A 23,616-nucleotide genomic window follows, 5' to 3' on the forward strand; every position below is an offset into this window, starting at 1 on the left:
GGTTAGTACTTAAAATATATGAATAAAAGATGTTTACCTTAAACAATTATTAAATTTTAAATATCTGCATAATAGATATACTTTCATATTATAGATTTTATAGATTTTGAGAGATTTAAAATACCTTTTTCTTATTATTATTTAGATATTTAATCATCAATTTTACAAGAACTACTATTAAAAACAAAGAGAAAAGAACATATAGTAGGATATGGATAAAATAATTTACATTTTGTATTAATTCAAAATATTCACATTTTTATTTTATTTGAGGTATTTGAGGTATTAAATTCTTTTTGTAATAAAAACTTCACGGCATTCTAAAGTATTTTATATGCAGGAAAAGTTTTTATCAAATATTACTCAAAATATATAAATAAATAATATTTACCTTATTGAATTATTAAATATTAAAAATCAAAAAAAATATCTATATTTCAATAATATCAGTATATTAAGGATTTTATAGACTTTTAAAGAACCTTAATAAAATATTTAGATCATTATTTACATATTTGAATGACAATTTTATTAAAAATGTTATATTATTGAAAAGAAAAGAAAAATATGTCATATAGGGTATGAGGTTTTAAATTGTTTTCGCAATGAGACATTTTTCGTATTCCATTTTTCCACCCAACAGTTACTTTCAATTATTTCTTAAAATAAACCATATATACATAACATATAGAACATAGACAGTAAATATTTATTACAACTCTTTTCAACATATATCAGTAAATTAACATTTTATTTAATGGTGAATTTCGAAGTGAATCATTGTCATACAGTTTTTTTGTTATTAGTCCACCTGGATTTTCAATTAAAACCGTCGACTTTCCCGCCAGGCCCATCTGCACTATCTAAATGAAAATCTCCAAAAACGAATTTAATAGTTAACGCGAAAGCCACATCATATCGAACCAAGATTAAATACTCGCCAATTTATATCCCGGCCGTATAAATTGCATTGGGTGTTGTTATAAACGAGGCCGGGTTTAAAGGGTGCATACTTTATTACCGGCTTGCTTTATTGTTGCCTCAAAACAGGCACGGCGGTTTTTCTTTGCTGCTACTTTACAACGTGTGGATGTGGAAGGAGTTTCGCGTTGTGATTTGAAGAGGGACTGAAATATGGATATTAGTTTTTTTTTGGAGGTTTTCTTGCGAGATATTCTCTTATAAATATTACAGGAGCAAATGTGTATGTGCAGGATATAGATTTTATATCTACGTTTCGCCAACTTTGATTAAATCCACTTTACATTTTCATCGAAAAATATAAATACTCGTTGAAGTTAAAACTGCTATGATCTGTTTTAATTTCACGAGCCAATTTGTATGTGTGTATTTGCTGATGAACTTTGTACATGAGGATTATTTTATTCCAGTCGGCAAAAATGGATAAAATTTTAGAGTTGATGAACCAATCAAATAATATTTTAGTAATTTGTTCATAATTGATTTCGAGATAAATTACCTTCGCTATTAAAAATGTGGCTGGAATATATTTTTGTAACATTGGGAAAATAACATTATTTTTCATTTTTAACCGTATATACATATTATTGAAATGTTATAGTAGTGTATCCATTATTTCTAATAACTTCTAAACATCTTTTTTCCATTGATTTCAGTAGCTTTTCAATATATTCGTTCGATATTTCTTTCTACTGATATATTTTATTTTTTTCTGCATAGATTTTCCGATCAATTTTATCCAAAAGGTTTTCAATTGGGCTGAGGTATGGGTTTTGTGCTGGCCAAAACATTGCATGTACATCTTGAGAAGCGAACCATTTTTAACTAACTTAGATGTGTTTCGGATCAATATCTGGCTGGAAGGTTCTCCTTAAACTCATCTCAACTTATTTTCGGCAAATGGAAGCATATTATTTTCCAGAATGTCACGATAAACGAAATGATCCCTTATCCTGTCTATTTTAACCAGCGGACTCATGCCAAACCCAAAAAAATGTCTCAGACCATATCGCCTCCTCTACCATGCATCACAGTATAGATCACTCATGAAATTCCATCAGATTTGATCCGACTTTCATAGTAAAATAAAATTGTTTTGCATTGCCCATCTGCCCAGTTCACATATTCTCTTGAAAAAAATAGTCTAAAGTCTCTATTTTTTGAAGGGATTCTTTCCTGAGTTTCTATCATAGAAACCAGATTCTTTTAGTTTATGTTTTATTGTACTCACCGACACACTGACACATTTATTTCTTGATTTATGCGGGGTGCATTGATAAAAGGGTCGCAAACAGCAAGAATTTTTGTTTTCTTGTCAAAGGTTCTGTTCGTCTTGTATTTTATACCAATTTTGGGAACTTCTTCGAGTGTATTCCTTCTGTTAAAATTGGAAATCGTCCACGAAATGATCGATTTGTTAGAATTTAATGCTTTTTATTCTGTTTTTTACCATTTTGGAACTTTTCTACAATTTGTATCGATAAGGCATATTTAGCTTTAAGGAATAATGTTGGACACAAATAAATTATATAATCAGCTGTATTGAATATACGATTTGGTTGCTTTATTTATGAACCCTGCTCTAAATATAAAAACTATGTAAATAAAGATATCGGTATATAAAGGGAGGTACGAAATGTTTAGACACTTGATAATTATAAATACTGCTACTTATGTTCAAACCAACCAATCTCGTAGACCTCGTACATTTCTTGACACACAGTACATCAGAGCAAATTTGTTTAGAATTGTGCCAGTAAATTAGACGCCGACCCTTTATTAAAATCCCTAATTATCCTCCTATCGGATGGATGCGATCCATGCATCCATTTTCTTATAAAGCGAGGGTTGATTCCCCCCAAGAGCTTAAAATTATTTGAAGTTTGTAAACGGCGTTCGTGTGATGTGGTCGGATTAGCAAATAAGAGCTAAGCGACTTATTTTTAGGAAGCGCTTAACCGTAAACGGGAACGTTGTTCAAATATTTATTGCTTTTAATTTAAATTATTAAGAAATGCAACATCAATCAAAATGTTACTTTAAACTGTACAGTTCTTTATATTTCAAGTGGTTCTTTTTCGACGTAATTAGATATTGCTTATTGATTTACAGCTGGTTGGGCTAAAGCACAAATACATAATGTTAAAGCACCATCGGGAAGCTATCATGTATTGTTATCTCTTGGTGTTCAATTCATTAATGTAGGTAAAATCAAGCCCGGAACGTGATATTTCCTCTCCCATTCAATTTTACTAAAATACGGTCTTTGATGTATCTAGTCAAGTACATACCTAATTATGAACGGAATTTTGAATCAGCCACAGGCGATACATGAAACCAAACTAATGAGATAATCTATTTCAAGAGATCAAACCTAACAACCTCGCTTAAGGATACACGAACGAATTTTTGTTCATATATATAAGGTGGTTTAAAAGTTTTTTTGTTAACATGAACTCGGTTTCTCTTGGAATTTAGCTTTTGCCGAATTACAATCCCGCCACACGAGGATGTAATCAATTTTAACTGTTCGGTAAACAAATTTGGTTAATTAAATAATTAATACACTTCATTTTATGGGATTAATTTATTGCTGAATGACATAAAATATTTTCCTGTTGGTTAAATATTGTATGTAAATGAGACTGCGATAATGTTTAAACAAACATTTGAACAAGCTCTACAAATTACAATTCAAATTTTCAACTAAATTTACATTGAAAGATATTAATAAATATTTGTCCTCTATTTCAGAATTCAGATAGTTAAATATTGTAAATTTATACTGAAATTAGCAATAAAGTTCATTAAAGTTTATATGTTTACATTAAATACGCTTAAATTTCAGTTTCTTATCGTAATTAATGAAAGAAAAACATTAAAATTATTATATATTATAGTTTAAAAATTTGTGACAATGTTTCCACGAAAATATTACAATCAAATTAATGCTATTATAAATTTTGATCTACACTGCTTTAGAATTAACATGGATTTGCACAATTTAAATATACGATATTTATTAAATTTATGAGACACGTAAATGCAAAAATTTATAGATACACGATATAAACAGATATTTCACATTTATATTTTAATGTTGCACATTCGCGACATAAACAATTATTAATAAAACATAAATAAAAATTTTATATCATGTATTATTTGTTTTTGAATAACAGACACATCAAATTTAATATGATTCATATGAAGTAATAATTCAAAAGGATGTTTAATTAATAATTTCCTTATTCCACTCCTATTTGCCGGTTAATTTAATAAAAGGCACTCAACTAATTACCCATTTTAATAAATTGATGTGTCCGTAAACGAAATTTAGGAACGAGCAATTCCATTAGTCTATGTTTGTGTAAGCAAAGAAAACCGCTTGATGTAATATCAGAAGCAAAATAAAACAGGACAACTTTTGTCTCTCCCTTTAAACAATATTTTTCATAAAATTTGTCTACATCACTCGGAAGAATAACAAGTTTTCACGTAAGCTCGCCTCCAAATTTTATAATTACAGATGTTAAAAGCAGAAAGAAAAACAAGAAATGAACAAAAACCGACGTCTAAAGGATATGAAAGATTAGTGTATCCGGGTGGCTGCTGGCACTGGGCTTTGTTTATAACTGTTTGAAATTCAAAAGTTGATGCCTTATATGCATTTAAAAGAAAATGTTAATTCACCGTGAAATGTATTCTTCCTCATTGTTTCCTCCAACATCATTCATCATCATCATATACATTTTGAACCGAATTATTTACTATTTTAACAGTAATATTTTGTGACCACATTTGTTTTCACACTCAACTTCCATCTACATTTACTCATGCAAAATTAGACAGATCATGATGGCACATTAAATTTTGAATATCGCTCTAAACAACCCTTTTAAAATGTTTCCCCTACTACACGTGGTGCTTGAAAGTGCAAAAGGACTGATAACATAATCCCCGGCGACCAGACAAAAGGATGGGGCGTAATAAATTTTAGATTATGTTTCGACAATCTGTACGTTTGCTTTGCCAGTGATAACTTTGAGTAATTTGATGTTTTGATGAAGTTCCATTTTGGTTGACGCCGCAATAATTCCAACAACAATGACATAAAACAGTAAATTAATGCACAACATTTAGATGCTTTTCGATTGTTTTTATCAAATTATTAATATGAAATTGGTCAATTATTTATATATTTAAAAAGGCACGATTCTTATGTCCTGCTTTACTGTGAAAAATTCAAAAAATCCTTCATTTTCCTACTTTTATCTGAGTATACAGACATAAATTAAAAGTAATAATTTATTAATCTGAAATTAAGGTAAATAAAAACTTCGTGTTGGCAAGTAGGTTACGCCTCATACAAAGCAAATTTAAAAGTATAATATTCCGCTTTGTAGTTTTATAATTACAATCAGAGTCAAAGTAGAGGTCATATGATTATTATTAAGTTGTTTTAATAACTTTGCCGCAGTGACAAGAACCGAATAATCTGATACGGATTCTTTCATCGACTTTGTTTTCCTTTAATTAAGATTTTTCTTTTGATTGGTTTGGTTTGAAATTACGTATTATGGGCGTCCCTTTGTTTTACATGTTTAATGTTTTTAATCTATTTTTGTTTAATATTTCAACTTCTAAGATAAACTCTAAACTAATTGCATCCAGTACATATTTATTTATTTGCTTCATTAGCTTGGTAAGCAAACATTTATAGGAGCAGCTTTTTAGCAGGACATTTGCAATAATAGTAAACAACAATCCCGCCTCATGGTATGCGCCATTCCCTTAATTACAGCCACTATCCACAATCGCTACAAACACCCGAACAATTCTCCGCTAAACTGTTTACAAATAATGGCCGGGCAGTCGATATCGATCGGTGTCGGACTCCCCGTTTAAATAATGTAAAAAATACATGAAATATACAAGTCGATGTGGGAGGGTGGTGCAAAGTTGGATGGCCAGACATCGGGAGGCCGTTAATATGCGTGTCATGTACGCCACAAATTCGATCCTCCCCCAACCCTCGTGGAATGCCACACAAACGGCATATGGTGGCTGCTTCTGCACTACTTCCGAAATTAAATTTAATATGCGGTTTAAATTAGAGTGCGTCTTTTTTTTAAATTGCCATTCCCGCTTCTTGTTGTGAAAAACGTTTAATGTTATTCGAATAACATTGAATATACACAGTTACAGGGTGGACATATATTGGACGCTGACTGCTACTTTTCAGAAAGCAATCGAATAAGTACAAAAAATATTGTTAGTAAAAGTGAGCATCGAAAGGCAAGAATATTTCTAATTTTCTAAAATGGAATTAACAGGATTAGCGTATTAGAAAAAAATTTACTTTCTTTTAACAATTTAATTATACATTTAATATATTTGATTATTTAGTTCAGAATATTTATAGAATATATGGTAAACCTAGATGTATATCTAGAGTGGCTCAAAAAAATTGACTAACTTTTTTTAACCGACACTGAAAAATTGGTTCAGGCGTCTTTTAAAACTGATTTTCAAAGATGACCATAATTTTAATAGAATATGAATATTCTACAAAAAATGTAGAAAAAAAAAATGTTTCCATAACCGTTACCGTTTAGAAGATATCGGAGGTCAAAATTTAAAGAATGTATCAAAAATTTCAGTTTTACTTTTAAATTTTATAACTAGTAGATAAATAGATATATTATGAAATAGATATATCTTTATAGGAAATTGTACGTTCTACAAAAAGATTATTTGTTATTAATCGATTACTCTATAACCATTTAGCAGATTCGCATTCGAACCCCAATCCGTACTAATTTTAATATTTTTTTAATAAATATTTTAAATTTATCCATTTAAGATATGAATTTCGAAAATATTTATAAAAATTTTGACTTTATCTTGATAGAGTAACAGTTTTTATTTTAAAAATTTTGAAAATAAAGTTATGGTTGTACGTTGAAAAAGAAAGAGTTTTTTTTTTATTATACCTCCTATATCCCCAATTTTAACAGCTATAAATAATAATTCAGTTATCTTGTAAAATTTACAAAGATATTAAACAAAATACATGCTTACAAACCATTGTAATAATATTATAACAGTGGTGTACATTCTGTTGTTGTCGTCTTTTTCTCATCCTCTTTTCTACGCCCCTGAATATTTTTTAAATCTATTAAATATTTCATTTTATACGCACAATTTCTAAAAAAAATGTACTCAACCCTTTTTTAGATATTTCAGATTTAGTGTTTAATTTAAACATTAAAATGAGTGTGATAAACAAAATTAATCACGAGTTTCTTTAGTTTCTTCTAAGTTGTGTAAAGGCTGTTAAAAACTTAGTAATTAATCATGAACAATTTACGTAGCAGTTACAAAATTTTTGAGAAATTGAAAGATATAGTAAATAAAATTCTTTCTTTTGATATAAAATTGTATTACCACCGCTTTTTTGATTGATTTTTACTAATAATATTTTTCTTCTATACCTATTTAATGAATAGTTTCTGAGATGTGGCCGAAGACCTTCTAATATTTGAATTGCCTGTAAAACAATTATTTCATAAAAAATGTAGATAAAAATATTTAATTTATATGAAAAAAAGAGAAAAAATAAATCATTTTTATTTTGATAATCAGTGTTTTGATAATTGATTTGAAAAACTTTTCAAAATTGTGTCTCTGAGACTAGAATAATTTTTTAATAAATCTGCGCTGCCACCTGAAATAAACCTGTTGTAAACAAATTTACCTGAAGTTTAAACATTATTCTGAAATTATAAACACAGTTGCAGAACAAATGAAGTCAAACTTGACGAAACTAGTCAGTTAAATTAACATTTTGTTGTATGCATTGAAATATTTAATAATAAGCAAAGTTTCCGCTGTCCCCAAAACGGTACTACGTTGGTTTCCAGAATAACAATTATTTAAGGATTATCCTTAAAATCCTTAACAAAAAAGTAGTGTTCGAGTCGATTTATTCAGTTCATGTATGTGTGTTCAGCGTAATAACCTGTGGAATGTGTGTTTAACATATTTTCTTCAGAGTTCGCCTTTTTGCAAAGTAATGGGCCGAAGACAATGAAAGACATAGATGGAGTAGATAAATTTAAATAAGTAGGGTAGAAAGAAACATTGACAGGGCAATACAAATGTGAGCTGTGCATTTGCCTGAATACAGAATCAATTTCAAGTTGAGCTGTAGAACGTATCGAGTATATTTCAACTATACAAATGTGTTTCGTTCAGTTTTTTTTTCTGTTTCGCATTTGCAAGGGCTCCCTATAAAGATATGCAACAAAATAAAATTTTTCACGGTGGACCGTTCAATTTTATGTACGACGAAAATATACCTTTTACATTTTGTGTCCTATGTATATATATTTTTTATTCATCAAACTGTCACTTGGGGCGCACATCTTGGATGTTGAGTTCCAAAAATTATTGGGTGTAGAATAAAAAATAATTGAGTTTTTGGAAAACGGAGACTGAATATTCCAACATTTTCAAACGTCAGAGAAAATATTCCAATTTTTATCGAAGCTATATTAGATTTTTAATTCTGTGTTTGTGAGCAAATACTGGGAACCAATCTATAATTATGTACACTATGTTTAATCAACAGTTCCAGTAAATTTTATTTTCCGGGAAGTCCGTTTTCATTGTGAGTCACTTTAATTTAAATGGAAATTCAAGTTAATTTCTTTGGAAAAGCGATAGCAAACAATTAAAAACATTCAATTATATTATATGTAATAACCTTAAATTAAAAAAACAAAAAGTAACAGTTTACATTGATCAAAAGGAATATTATCAGCCAAATGGATTGATCAATTGATTTATTATAATATTTTGAATGGCAACCATGATATAACTTTTTTCGATGTTGAGCCGTCGGAATATGAAATATTTCGCAGACGAATTGTATTAAGGCATTTTTGCCTCATTTCCATTTTCACTCGATAGAACGTTTAATATTCCGCGAGGGAACAGCGAGGCAGCAAGGAAAAAATTAAGGAAATTATTAGCATAATGTAAACAATTTAGACGACTAGAGGCAAGCAACATCGAACGCATCGTTCGCATCATTCCCGGAATATAAATGTGATAAACACCTTTAATTTCAGACATGAACTGGGTAAATGTGGGATTCGTGAAAAAGATTTCTTCTCCATTATGCTCGAGTGGAATCAAACCGAAAACATAAACCAAAAAGGAAAAACTTATTCAGGTTTATTCGTATTTTAAACGATTATTATTTTTTATATAAAATCAGTGATTCTTTTCAGATATTTCAGATATCTTTTCCACTATTTGAATAATTTTATGTTTTAAGCTAAATAAATTGTTATTTACCTTTGTAAATAGAATAAAGTTTTAACTAATAAAATTAACACAATAATTTCTTATAAATTTTGAACGGTTTAGTTCATATATTGTGAAATTGTAATTAAAATTTGCGTCTATTTCGTAAACTGATTAAACTCAAAATGAAACTATAACTAACCCTAAATATTATCACGAGGGTTAATCTAGGAGGTTCCTACGATATGTGGCTTATAAACGGTTGCCATAGAGTCACACCCCAAGAGCTATAAAATACTGAACTTTGTAGTAATTTTATCCAGGTTAATAAAAGGGGAAATGGTGTGTTTATGCAAAACTTTCTAAAAACAATTCCGAATTGAATTTCAAGAGCACTCGCTTCCATAATCTAATAATATGTTTTGTAATAGCGTTGGGGCTAAAATCAGGGATTCCTATTTGTTGTGAGTACCCATCCTTTTAACTTTTTCATCCATTTACTCAAGAAAAATTACATTAGGATTTAAATTATTGTTTAATTATTAAATTAATTCTTTTTATTTAATTAATTGTTACTAAAATACATTAAAATATTCCAATATATGTAAATTAAGAAACTGTACCTTAATGGAAAGTAAATTTTGTTACTGCTTATAACACTCCAGCTTCATTGTTATGTGTATATCAAATATCTTAACTAGTTTGAAACAATTAGCATATCACGCAGGTACGGTTAATGCAGTCATCGTTCATTCTCTTGGCATCAATAATTTTGGGATTGTGGGATAACTTACTCCACGCCATTACGTATAATATTAAGATAATCCACATACTCAAAATTCCACTCGATCTCAACTATTCCTTCCTATTTATATCCAACGCCATTATTGCACACGGATTGAAGTTTATCATAGAGCGGGTCCTTCCCAAGGAACGATGTGCATCCAAGTGAAAAATGATAAATCCGGAACGATGCCATTTTCTCCAGACTAAGCTTTGTAGCATTATTTGCATAAATATATGTATTATTTTGAACAAATCATAGAACAAACAATAAGAATTGTCGTTTTGACGTTTTCACTTGATAAAAGTGTAAAATATTACCCATACAGTGATGGCCAGAGTAGTAGAACAAATTAAAATTAATAATATAGTACGATATTTTCTAATTTTTAATTGATCCGAGTCTCAATATTCATTATTGTATACAGTTTTTTACTTTTTTTGTCACATATCATAAAACGAAATATTACTTTTAACGATCAATCTTAGTTGGTTGATCAAAGATATCTCACATTCAAATAAGAATTAAAAATATTACTATAATAAAAATTTGTACTTATAATTAAGTGAATCATACAGTATCAGTGTATCTAGTAGATCAATCAAATGTCGACTGATTATACAAAATTTATTGATTATTCTCCAGAACATTGAAGTAATCCAAGTTTAATAGATGTTAAACAACATGTCCGTTGTCTTCCGATTAAAAGTTCGGATCCTGGAGGAAACAATATTGTTTGGAATTAGTTGTAATTGAAGGCTATTGCAAAATGCGGATTTAAATCCAATTGAAAACTTATTACACTAAGTTTAATAGTAATTAATTGAATGTACAGAGTAGGGTAATATAGAAAACATTAAAAATTTAGACTAAAAAATATTGAATACATTGACCATTTTTTTAAATTAATAATAACTACCTCATTTTATGAAAATAAAACAGTGTAAAAACTGAAAACTTAGAATTAAGAATCATTTATATTAATTACATAATTTTAAATGTTTCATCAGAGTTGAATATTGTTTTTGTTAATTTTGGTGAATGCGTAGGTTTCATATGTATTTCGTGACATACATAGACTTACACAGTCACAGTTTTTAAATTAATTAATATGTCAGTTAGTTGACATGGTTTTAAATTAATATTGTTTATTTAAATCTCAATTTAATAATATAGATATCGTTAGTAAACATCTAATTTCATCACTTCATTAGTGGATATACTCTCATTTACATTTAAAATTTACATGAAAAACAATACACAGATTTACAACATAAACTTAACAAACATTTGCCCTCGTACTCCAAAAAATACCAATAAAACCTTTCAGTATCAAAGCAGTTTTTGCACTAATTATAAGCCGGTGCACCTTTGTCAACGTAAAATAACTGAGCGGGAATATTCAAAGCAGGAAAAAACAAGTTTCAAGCTCCATTATGCGATAACAGCTCTCCCGTAATGAAGACATTCTTAATTTAAACTTTAATCGGCAAGGCATTTGCCCCGCATTAGAAATGCATTTTGGACCGGTCAAGAACCGAAAGCTTTCAAATTTTATGAGACCATTTTGGTAATTTTGTTGCACAGGCTAAATATTTACCTGCACATGACGTAAATGCAATTAATTTCATAACCAAATTATTATGCAATGTTTTGCATATTACACGTGTTGACGGTTCATTTAGGAAATGTACGAATTTTTAAGCTACCTGCATTTAACAATATAACGTGTGTATGTGATGAATGACACAGTGCGAAATTTGGCGACGCCCTAATTAAACTTTCAATGGCCACATGTTTATCTAAATTAGTTTTAATAATTACACGATGCTATTTTGCATTTTCAATTAAGTACGGTAACATACACTCGAATTTTTTGTCATAAATTTTATCAAAGAGATACATAAAATTGTAATATAATAGTTTTAACAACACAACGAAGTATTTTTATTAATTAATAAAATTAATAATTAATTTTAATAAGCTTTGTTTAAATTTGATATAGAATGTTTATGAATATTGTAATATATAAAATTTATATGTAATTATAATGCGTGTGTATATAATACAATAATTATTTGTGATGATAATTTTGTTTACACTGAATATATTTTATTCAAAACCTTTACGACCCAGTTCAGTCGGTTGCACAATTCGTATGATAAACGAAATTTCATTATTATAAAAATTCCGCGCTGAAATTAAAGTTCTTTACGATTTCCGTCTGCCAGAAAAACCAATACTATAAAGTGTTCTATTCGTTTTTCATTTTATTAAAACTGCTTGGTTACATGTAATTACATTTTTACGCTTACAATGAGCATAATTTGAAATGTCGCTGTCTGTGGTTTAATTATTTACAATGTTTTAATTTTGTTTAGGTTACATTTGTTGTTTATATGCCTCTGACATTATTATGTTTAATGTAACTGTGTTTGTTTTACGTGATATACAATTATTGTTATATGATATAATAATAATTAGAAATAACTAGAATTGAGTTGTAGTTTCATGTTAATATGTCTTAGTTTCCCTTTTTACATTTATTATATTGTCATAAATCGAACTAAATAATTTCAAAACGTATTAATGAAGTTTTTAATTGACTCCTGTTTTAGCTTTAGTGAAAATATTTTTTATGGTATAATGAAGGTACTTTATGTTATACATAGTTTTAATAAATTGTACAAATATATGGTATATGCAATGGACATTTTTTGTTGGGAAAGACATTAAAATTTATCTAATTATATGTTCTGCAATAATATTATTATTTTTTAACACATGTATAAACGAACGCTACTAATAGATTAACTAGAATTTCAAAGTATATTTTTGAATATAAGGAATATTATCAAATTTTGTTAATTTTATGATAATTAAAATGCATTGAAGTTAAACTTTATTCATACTTCAAAACATATATTACATACATTTGTTGAACTAAATCCAAAGTTTCAGTTTATAAACATTATTCATATGTCAATATTTAAATTTTATCAATTATAAATTAAAATTGGATAAAACTTATTTTTGTTAACTTTACAATAATTAAAATACACTAAATATGTCAAAGCATAAATTACGTCATCCATATTTTAAAATGAAGAAAAACTTATATAAATATTTATAAACATTTGAAACATGAAAGGTTTAATCACATCGACAATAATTTAAAGTTGAGAAATAATCAAGAATATTAGTAGTTCACAATAACCAAAAATAAATTTTTTTTTCCTATTTTTATTAATAATTTTTTATAAGCATCAATAATTATTAAAAATAATTATTTAAAATTGGGAAAACTTGACGAATATTATTTTTTTTATAATTGAAATAAATAAAAGTTTTTTTTTTCTCATCAACAATAAATTAAAACTGGGAAAATAGAAAAATATTTAAACATCATTTGTATGCCAAAAATAAATCTCATCCGCCATAATTTAAGATGAAAAAAATTGAATTTTATTAATTTTATTATGATTAAAAAAGACTCGAAGTAAAAGTAAAATGAAATGACAATTTATAAACATTATTTATATGTTAAAGCATCATAATTTAAAATTAGAAAAAAAAAATATTTTTTAATATTATTATGATTAAAATACAAATATCGATGTTAATTTAAATTATTTTATTGTAATTGAAATAAACCCGTTACAATTTATAAATATTATTTCTAGGCCAGTTCAATTTTTTGAAATACATTCAGAGTATTTACTATTATTTATTATTAATTTGTTTATTATTATTTTATTTTTTACTATTATTTATTATATATTTATTATATTTTTCATATATCAAAGCATTAGTCACATCGACAATAATTTAAAATTGAAAAAAATTAATAAATTTTAATTTTATTATAATTAGATGAATCCAACTATTTGTCAACATTATTGAAATGCAAAGGATAAATTATATCCAATATAATTAAAAATCAGGAACAACTTAATTTTTTTAATTTTATGATGATTAAATTACACTGAAAGTTGAATTTACCTTGACAATAATTAAAATTAGAAAAAATAGAAAATTTTAGGTTACTTTACAAAATTCATGTTTTTACACTTCTTATTTTACAATACACTTTTCATTGTTCCAATTCTATAATATTCATTTTTTTGTATAAAAGGTTTAACATTGCTTAGAAGGTAACCAAAGGTTCTGGTGAAGTTACGCACATGAAAAACTTTCCTACTAGTCTCTCACATAACTCAGTATCAGGTTATAAATGTATAACACGCAACTAAAATTAAAGTTTATGGTTTATTTTTTAATTCACATACTAAATTATACAACTGGTACAAAATGTAATATTAAAATATTTTTCATTTTTGTTACTTCGTTTACTTAAGTCTTGTATATTGTCTTAATTATAAATTATTCCTAATTCGTTCAAATAATTATGAAAATTAAAATGAAAATCCTTTTACAAATAAAAATGTTGATTATTGTTGAAAAATAAACTAAATGGACCGCGGCATTATTTTCATGATCCATATGTCACATTTACTCTTCCCCAGCATTTTTATTCAGCCAAACATTCTTTTTGGTACTGAAGTCCCAGTTCAGATGGTTGCACATTTTTCAGTCTGACGGATGCATTTAAAATTGCATTGCTGCAAAAATTCCGTGTTTAAATTAAAGTCGGTTGCAGTTCCGGCGTATCACCGGTGCTGAAAAAAAGCGATACTAAAAGTGTTTCGCGAGAACGCTCCCTCTATTTGTGTTTTTTTTTATATTTCATTCACATATTCACACTGAAATTAATTTCTAAGGGCGCAACGTCCCGTTTAATTAATCAGTCCCGCGTGCCAGTGTCGGTGGTAATAATAACCTCTTAGATGAGACGAACAATTCCGGGGCATCTAATTAATTTCGGTTAATTTCAAATTGCGAAAGTTCCGTTAAAAACGTACGGTCTAATGGGAGACAGTTACTTGGAACAACGATAAACTTTTATAAATAAACAAACTTTACGAACTTTGTATTTGTTTCGTACTCCGGGGACGATGACACACAATTTGAATAGTTCGCCAAGAAGTGTATCGTGCCAGATGCGACTAAAATGTAACAATTTTCAATTACGTGGGGGAATAAGTAAAAAAGGGATGGTACAAGCTTTTGAGACGAAACAGTCGCGTCACGTATTGGGTTATCTGCGTAAAAATTTTCTGATTCCATACCGATACTTTTTACTGCCTCATATTATTCAACTTGACGTAATAAAACTCGTGATGTATGTGATCTGGTTTTATTCACGTTCCTTGTATCTTAAATCATTCAGGAAGACGTGGAATCGTCTTAAATAAAGTTAAGTGTGAGGAACGGTCCATAAAAATGCTAATGTGCTGTGATATGCGATTTTTTCTGAATATGATAAATATGTTAGGTATACCTAACTGCTACACATTTACTTTTTTACATAAAATACAAAAATATATTTCTTGTACTTTTTAAAATACGGTTATTACCATTTGTGACTAAAAATAATATAATTCTTTCTGTTATTTTCAGTTCTCAAGTCTTCGAAGAGGCCAACAAGGTAAATATTTAGTGATTGTCAATTGTTTGAAAATGGTTTGATTAAGTAAGCACTAGTAGCTTAAACATACATTTTAAGTAGATTTTTATTTCTACAACGGCAGACGAAAGCTTCAAGCAAATTTGAAATAAATTTAGTAGAAAATTGAATTTTCCTGAGTAATCTCCAAGGTAAATTTCTAAAGTAAATTGATCGAGAAAAGTTACAATACCAAAACACCTGTTCCTTAATCTGCGAACAAAACACCTACAACAAGAATCCATCTTTCAACTTATATTTACACAGACAATCTTCCAAGCTAATTACCATCATCTCAATGAAACACTGTAAACCCGCTTCCTAAACGACTTAAATAATTAGATATAATTAAAGAACCGCGGGGTATGAAGTTTTCCATCCCGTTCCTAACAAATGCAGTTCATTAACTTCCCAAGTTCCACACATTCTTCACTCATTAGAACTTCGTCGCAAGTTTGCCCCATTTTCTTGCCATGTCGGATTTAATTCGCTATCTTTGACATATTTAGAACGGCCCATGAATTAAATATCCGCTCGTAATGTATCGATCGATCAAACTGTCTACTTCAACAAACAATAAACTTGGATCCCAAGAAAAACGACTCTGTTAAAATTTAATGAGGGTTGAACAAATGTTGTACGAACTACAAGAATCTCTGTTAGAGTCGTACGTTTTTGTCGATAACATCTATTTTAATATTACAAATCATAATAAAATTCTTCTACTCATTTTCTAGGCTTGTTGATCTGGACATGATTTAATATTTCCAGATCGACCATTCTACAAAGTATTGTAGTTTATATTTTGTATGTAATAAGGGAATATTTCCTACTGTGAACAAAGAGATTTAAATAAAAAGGATAATACAAATTTCCAAACCAATAATTTTTCTTTGAGCAGTTACACATCCAATTCCAACAATATTTTCCAGAATCCCATATCAAAAATAATTGCTAAGGAGGGAAATTAAAGAAAGTATTTTGAGTCTGAACCTATAAGAGTATTAGTCACATACAAATCGATAGAATTCCTATAGAATATCTAAAGCAGACCAATTCAATCTTATCCGATTCATTTATCTCCAATCCGATCCGATATCGGTTGTGTTTGCGGACGCCATTTCTTATTGGGCTAATTTATATTTGATAATGCCCGCGATATCAAACCGGTCCTGTTCCAGCTCTTAAATCGTGACAGGGATATTGCCTTTTTATGGCTTTCCCTCTATTTATCCAGATTTATTGTGCCAGATACACGATACATTCGGGTATCATATTCTTCCATTTGGAAATATTGAGTTCAAAAATTTAATTTGCTGTTTCTTGTTTACGCGGGTTTTAATAAAAGTTGAAGATTTATAGGGGCCGTTTTAGAACCAATATTCCCTTGCTTTAATGGAAACGAATCCAGTTTGTTTCACACTTTTTGGGAATGTATATATAGGTCTCAACGTTAACGTATATTTATTTCATAATTTATCTTCCTTTTCTTCAGAATATTGTAAGAGACTGAAGCTGAAGCTGTAGGTGGCCATAACTGTCGCGTCCCCACTGGTTGGTGACATTTTGCATAGTTTGGAAGAAACGAAATTGCTGGTTTTTAGATTATCTAGGGCTTACTTTTTTAGAGAATCTGGAGCGTTGTTGAATGAGAGAGTCGTTTCTTATCAACGTGTGTCTCTAATCGGTCTCACATCTAGGGGAAAGAAATTATTATGTATAATAGTCGATTGGGGAAGTGTTTTGAGTCCCATTTTGTTTGTAAAAATTATATGATTTGAAAAACTAGCTATGCTGGTTCCAACTCACTAGTACAAGATTTCTACAAGCTTTGTTATAAAGAGTATAATACATTGAATAAGCTTAAGAGGTAGTTTCAGGATAGCTTTTTAACTAATGTCTTCTAAATCATGATAAACATATTTAAATGAAGGGAAGTTTTCTGATTTGTTTACTCGTTGAAGATTTCGATGTATAGCGAAAACTGATTAATTGTTTAGAATCGTAGCTCCACTTATATAAACAATGAAAAAAAAAAACATATTTTATAATTTTTTTTCAAAACATTTTACTCTTCGGCAATTTAAAGAATATGTTTCGAACGCATAAAAAAATAGTATTTCTTAGAGAAAAATTAACTTCAAATTTAATTACTAATTTTGATTTTTGTTTGAAATTTTTATTATACTATATGTCTATTCTTTTGCTAAAAGTTCATAAAAAATATCAAATTTTCAAAAAAAAAAAAAAAATAAAAAAAATTGTTCTTTATGAACTTTTGAAAATTTAATAAATATTATATTATAAAAAAAGTTTGTATTTTTTCATATATTTTTTTTCTATTTTTTGGTATGAGGAAAAACTTGTCTAGAGAGAAATTAATTTAACAACACTGATTTTTGAGGTCCTTCTTTGAAATTTCTATGAAAGTTTTTTTTTATAATTTAATAAAAACCTATTAGCCTAAATTTGTTCAAAACTTTCACGCGTAAAATTTCAAAAATATATGATATAAATAATACAAAAAAATTCTGTTGGTGGTAAAATAGAAATTGTTTGAAACGGAATATTAAAAACTTGAATATTAATTTTAATAAAAATTACAAAACTTTCAAAAATTCATAAAAAATTTAAAAATTACGTTATTGTCAATAAAAATTAAAAATATTTTTGATGAACTTTTTGAAAAAAAAAAAAAAAAAAATTGGGATGCAGTGTAAACATTTTTTTCATAAAAATTTCAAGAAAAAACGTCAAATTTTGATGTAACTGCATTTAAAAAAATATATTAAAGAATATTAATTTTATATGGTATAAAACGTGAAACTTTAATAATAAATGTTAAATTTTCAGAAATTCATAAAAATTTTTTTTTTTAAATTTTAAAAAATTTGCTATTTTTGATAAACTTTTCGAAAAAAAGTCATTTTTTCAAATTTAAAATTAATTTTTTTCTAAGAAATATGTTTTTTTACTCTATCAAAATATGTACCGAAGAAAATAATTTTTGAAAAAAAAATTGTCGAAAGCTCAATTTTTAGATTTTTTATGTCTGAAAGTAGACACCTTCTAAACAATACCTTAAAGCGGTGTAACGGATTTTCAATAAATCTAAATAAAGATTAACAAAAATAATCTATTTGTAAAAATTATTCCATACTTTTGACCACTACTGTACATATGGCCAACTTTCTAAAAGTTTTTAAGAAATATGTAGATGAGCATGAGTACATTACCCAAACTTTTATTCCATTTGAAAGAACCGGAAAATATTTTGGGGCAAGCTTGTTGGTATACCATAGGATCTCCCTTTAAAATTCAAATTAAATCTTTTAGCACTATAAACGATATATCCATACCTAAGCAATTTAGGTTAAATAATTTTAACTAACCAATTATCCTACTAATTCACTATTGTATATCATTTATTTTTAAATTGTATTTTCTTATGTATTTCCCCAGCAAGGAAAATATGAAAATTATTGTTATTATTAAACTGCACCAAGTGATTGGTGGTTTCAAAAGTAAAAACCGCCAGATTTGTATTCAATGTCGGACCGGAATGGGAAACCCATTTATCACGAAAATGTTTATGCGTTGAGTAGATAACTAGTGGATTTTCTTATAATAAAAATATGGTTTCGTTTCCTTGCCGTAATAAAGTGAAATTGGAATGTCCGACAAAAATGTAAAGATGATATAGGTAAGTTCCGAACCGACTCAGTTTTCATCGTCATTTCCGGAATTTATGGACGGCGGTGCGAATCGAAACTGAATTTTTACCCATTTATACGATTCTCTAGAAAAAAATATATTTATCGCGCCTCAGGAAACATGCCGATTTTATTGACCTCGGTCTCCTGAATGTCAAGTGTTTCTTTATATGTTTTGGTTTGGCTTGTTCCGAAAATAAAAAACCCCGAAAACTTGTCTGGAATATTCGATTTCGAAGGCTCTGTAGGAAGGCCTCATTAAAAATTTAAATGATTAACTCCCTACACAGACTAACAAACTTCAGCATTTGCCTTGAAGTTGTTTCGAGTGAAATATTTATATTTCATTGTCTTTTCCAAGAAATAATTACGTGTACATTTCAGAAAGACATGTTTTGTTTGCCCGAAGGAATTGTTTACCCCTCCTTAAAACGAATTTATTATAGGTATTCCGTTAAATTATAAACCTTGCATTCAATTTTATTTACGTGAAACAAAGTTAAACGAAAAGGGAAATAACAAGCACTTTTCGCCAATATTTAAAACCCACGAAGGGAAACTTATCGCCCGGAGTTCGATGGAAAACAGGCCTCAAGAAAATTTAATAACGAAAAAATCGTGTTGAACTTTGTCTGTACGTTGAAATTTTAAAAGCAAATATGTTTGCACTTCGTGGCAAGCGAACATTCGTATAAACGATTGGCAATTCAACGATCACAAATTGAGCAACTAGTCAAAGTTTAATTCGCAAGTTTCACCATGAAGTTCAGACGTTAAGATGTTTATCAATTTAAAGTTCAACGAGTTAGGTCAGTTATTTGGATTATGTTGAAGCGAGTTAATTTGCTTATCCTATTTATATGCAATCAGTTGGAAAGTAAAGTGTATAACGAATAAGAATACAGACATTAATTAAGCATTCACTTAATTAAACTATTCATAAGAAATGTGAATGAATTTAAATGTAATTAAAATAGTCAACGAATTGCAGATAATTTTATTAATTAACGAATATACTGATAAGGTTCTAAATAATATAATACTGTTTTGTATGTGTAATAGTTTCTGCTTGAAGGACTAATGTTTTGTATGTGCTGGACTAGTAAAACTGCCAAGTTTGTGATTTTTCTGTTTATTTTGCTCGGAGCATCTGAGCGTTGTGTGTTGCTCTCGAGCTGACTTAAAAGTAAGTGTCTTAAAGCTAATTCACCCTTACTAAAGGGAGGGGGTTGCGCATTAGACGTTGCCAATGTTGACAAATGCTCTAACAAATACTAAATATAAAAAATAATTTGCCAACCTTACTTATTCAAATCGTTTACAGTGCAGCTGAAATTGATTGATTTTTCAAACTTATTTTTGTTGGAATAAATCAGGAAAATAATTTAAATTAAAAATATCTAAATTACATATTTTAAACTTTTTTTTACTAAAAATTTCACAACTAAGACAACAAAAAACTATCTCTGTGGTTTGTACAAAATTTTATTACATTAAACCCTTAGTTTTTAAATATATGGTCAGTATTTATTTATTACACCAGAATGGAGCAATTTAATTTTTTAGAATAATTTGAAAAAAAAAAATTATTTATAGTTTGTAGTATTCAAAAACTTCATCAACATCAAATTATTTTTTTATAATTTAATAAAAACCTATTAGCCTAAATTTGTTCAAAACTTTCACGCGTGAAATTTCAAAAATGTATGATATAAATAGAAAAAAATTCTGTTGGTGGTAAAATAGAAATTGTTTGAAATGAAATATTAAAAACTTGAATATTAATCTTAATAAAAATTACAAAACATTCAAAAATTCATAAAAAATTGAAAAATTGCGTTATTGTCAATAAAAATTGAAAATATTCTATTTTCGATGAACAATTTTGAAAAAAAAGATAGGGATACAGTATAAACATTTTTTTCATAAAAATTTCAAGAAAAAACCTCAAATTTTGATTTAAGTACATTTAAAAAAAATATTAAAAAATATTAATTTTATATGATAAAAAACGTGAAACTTCAGTTTAATAATAAATGTTAAATTTTCAGAAATTCATAAAAAATTAATTAGGTATTCACTTAATTAAACTATTCATAAGAAATGTGAATGAATTTAAATGTAATTAAAATAGTCAACAAATTGCTGATAATTTTATTAATTAACGAATATACTGATAAGGTTTTGAGAATTAATTCTTGTAAAAGAATGACGTTTAATTAAAAAATGTATAAATAATATAATACTAAATATAAAAAATAATTTGTCAACCTTACTTATTTAAATCATTTAGAGTGCAGCTGAAATTGATTGATTTTTTAAATTTATTTTTGTTGGAATATTTAACATATAAAACAACAAAAGATTATCTTTGTAGTTTCAATAAAATTTTTCTACCTTAAACATCATCGTTTTTTAAATATATGATCAGAATGGTGCATTTTAGTTTTTTAGAATAATTTTGATAAAAATAAATTTATAATTTATAGTATTCAAAAGTTTTTAAAAAGTAAATTTAATTTTATTATGATAATTCAGTAAAATCATTAAATTAAATTATATTTCTTAAAATTATGTATGTCTTCTAACTTAGATTATGACCATAGTATATAAAATTTTTCTAATAAAATTTGAAGAATGAGAAATGTATTATATAAATATGCCAATATTTATAAAACTTTGTTGGGAACATAACATAATTTCTTTATTTACATTCTTATACTCTTATATATAGGTAATCTCCAAAACTGTGACAAAGTTCTATCGTCAAAATGAGAATGAGCATCTGGAACAAATTGCCGTGATCTAAACGTTCTTGTGTCGTCTGATACAAACCGAATAAGTTTTAATTCTCGATCCCCCTTAAAATGGTGCGACAAAGATCGCTTCCGTAGAAAAGATATACGACTTTTGTCGGCTTCCCTCTTGCGGAACAACGACTTCCAGAACACTTTTACAAAAGTCCTTTATTTCACTTTCAGACGTGTCTGATTGGCATCTTCCACATTTAATTACGCCTACGCATTGAATATTTGTTGCTCACTGTCTGTGCGATTTTTTTACGTAATAAAACATTTATTCATGTCAAAAACACGTGTAAAGTCTGTTACGACCGTACCAGCCAAGACAAATTATCGTTTATCATTTTACGTCGTCCTCAAACACAAGCGTTAGTCAAACGACGTCATCATACACGATTTCCAGACGACCAATGATCTGAATTACAAGCTGAGCAACCTAGAACCAGCTACGTTTTACGGCCAGTAAACCGAAACAGAACTGTCGTTGCTTCGGTCCGTAAAAATGGCAAATAACACTATTTTATATTCGCCATAACTTTTCTGCAGTGTTATACCGTGTCCGAGAAAGATGTTTCAAAATGTTCATCAGTTTTGTCCATCAACAATTTAAATTTCAGTGCACAGTAGGTCGGGGAGAAGTAAATTATTGCAAAACACGCGATATAAAGGTGCGCTAAAAGTACACTCTATTCATAATTCAGCTCATAAACGTATCACACATAAATAGTTCTTTGTGTTGGAAATAATTTAGAACGCCGACATGATTCATATTATTTATCTTGTATTATAATAACATCAACATTGTTTGAAATCCAGATTCAATGAAATAATAGGATAGTTTTGTAATTCTATTTTTACATACAGCCGGAGGTTTGCCTTTGTTATCTCATTGTTAGTGATATTTTCAGTTATTTGACCTTTTATTCAACATGTTTTGTTCACTTTACTTATACTAATGAAAAATGAATTTCAAATTAAATTATAAATAATCCCTTGGTAAATTTTACACGATTCATGTGGAAGCTTCCATAAATATTAATGCGACCGTCCATTAGTTAATATTAAACTAAAAGAGAGGGTTAAACACATTATAAGGGTTCTGAGTGGGCGGAAAGAGGAATCGAGACATTTGGAATGCTTTTAAAAAAGCGAAATATGTGAAGAGTCTCATAAATTTAATGCAAAAGCTTTATTGAACACGAACTGTTCGGATCCATTTTTGGTGGCTCTTTGCTGGATACGTTTATAAAAAATAGATACAAAGATTTTGATTTATAAAAACGTTTGGCTTTGTTGGATTTTCGACATTTTTGTGGCACAAAACTAGAAAATTTGATTAGATATTTTTCTAATGTTATTATATTCATTGTCAGGGAAAATAAATTTATTTATTTTTATTGAAAAAAATATTTACAAATATTGTATGAAAGTCACTTTATTCAAATATTAAAACTA

General features: G+C 28.1%; 1 protein-coding gene across 1 annotated transcript in view; it reads left to right on the plus strand.

Annotated features, from left to right (window-relative positions):
• Positions 1-23,616, plus strand: part of LOC109603753 (follistatin-related protein 5-like) — a 148,594-nt gene that overhangs the window by 1,774 nt on the left and 123,204 nt on the right. Inside the window, exon 2 of the mRNA XM_049962619.1 lies at positions 15,602-15,629. The gene's annotated coding sequence lies outside the window, so the exon portion shown is untranslated. The remainder of the gene's footprint in view (positions 1-15,601; positions 15,630-23,616) is intronic.

Source organism: Aethina tumida, chromosome 2 (genome assembly GCF_024364675.1).
Source record: "Aethina tumida isolate Nest 87 chromosome 2, icAetTumi1.1, whole genome shotgun sequence".
Lineage (NCBI taxonomy): Eukaryota > Metazoa > Arthropoda > Insecta > Coleoptera > Nitidulidae > Aethina > Aethina tumida.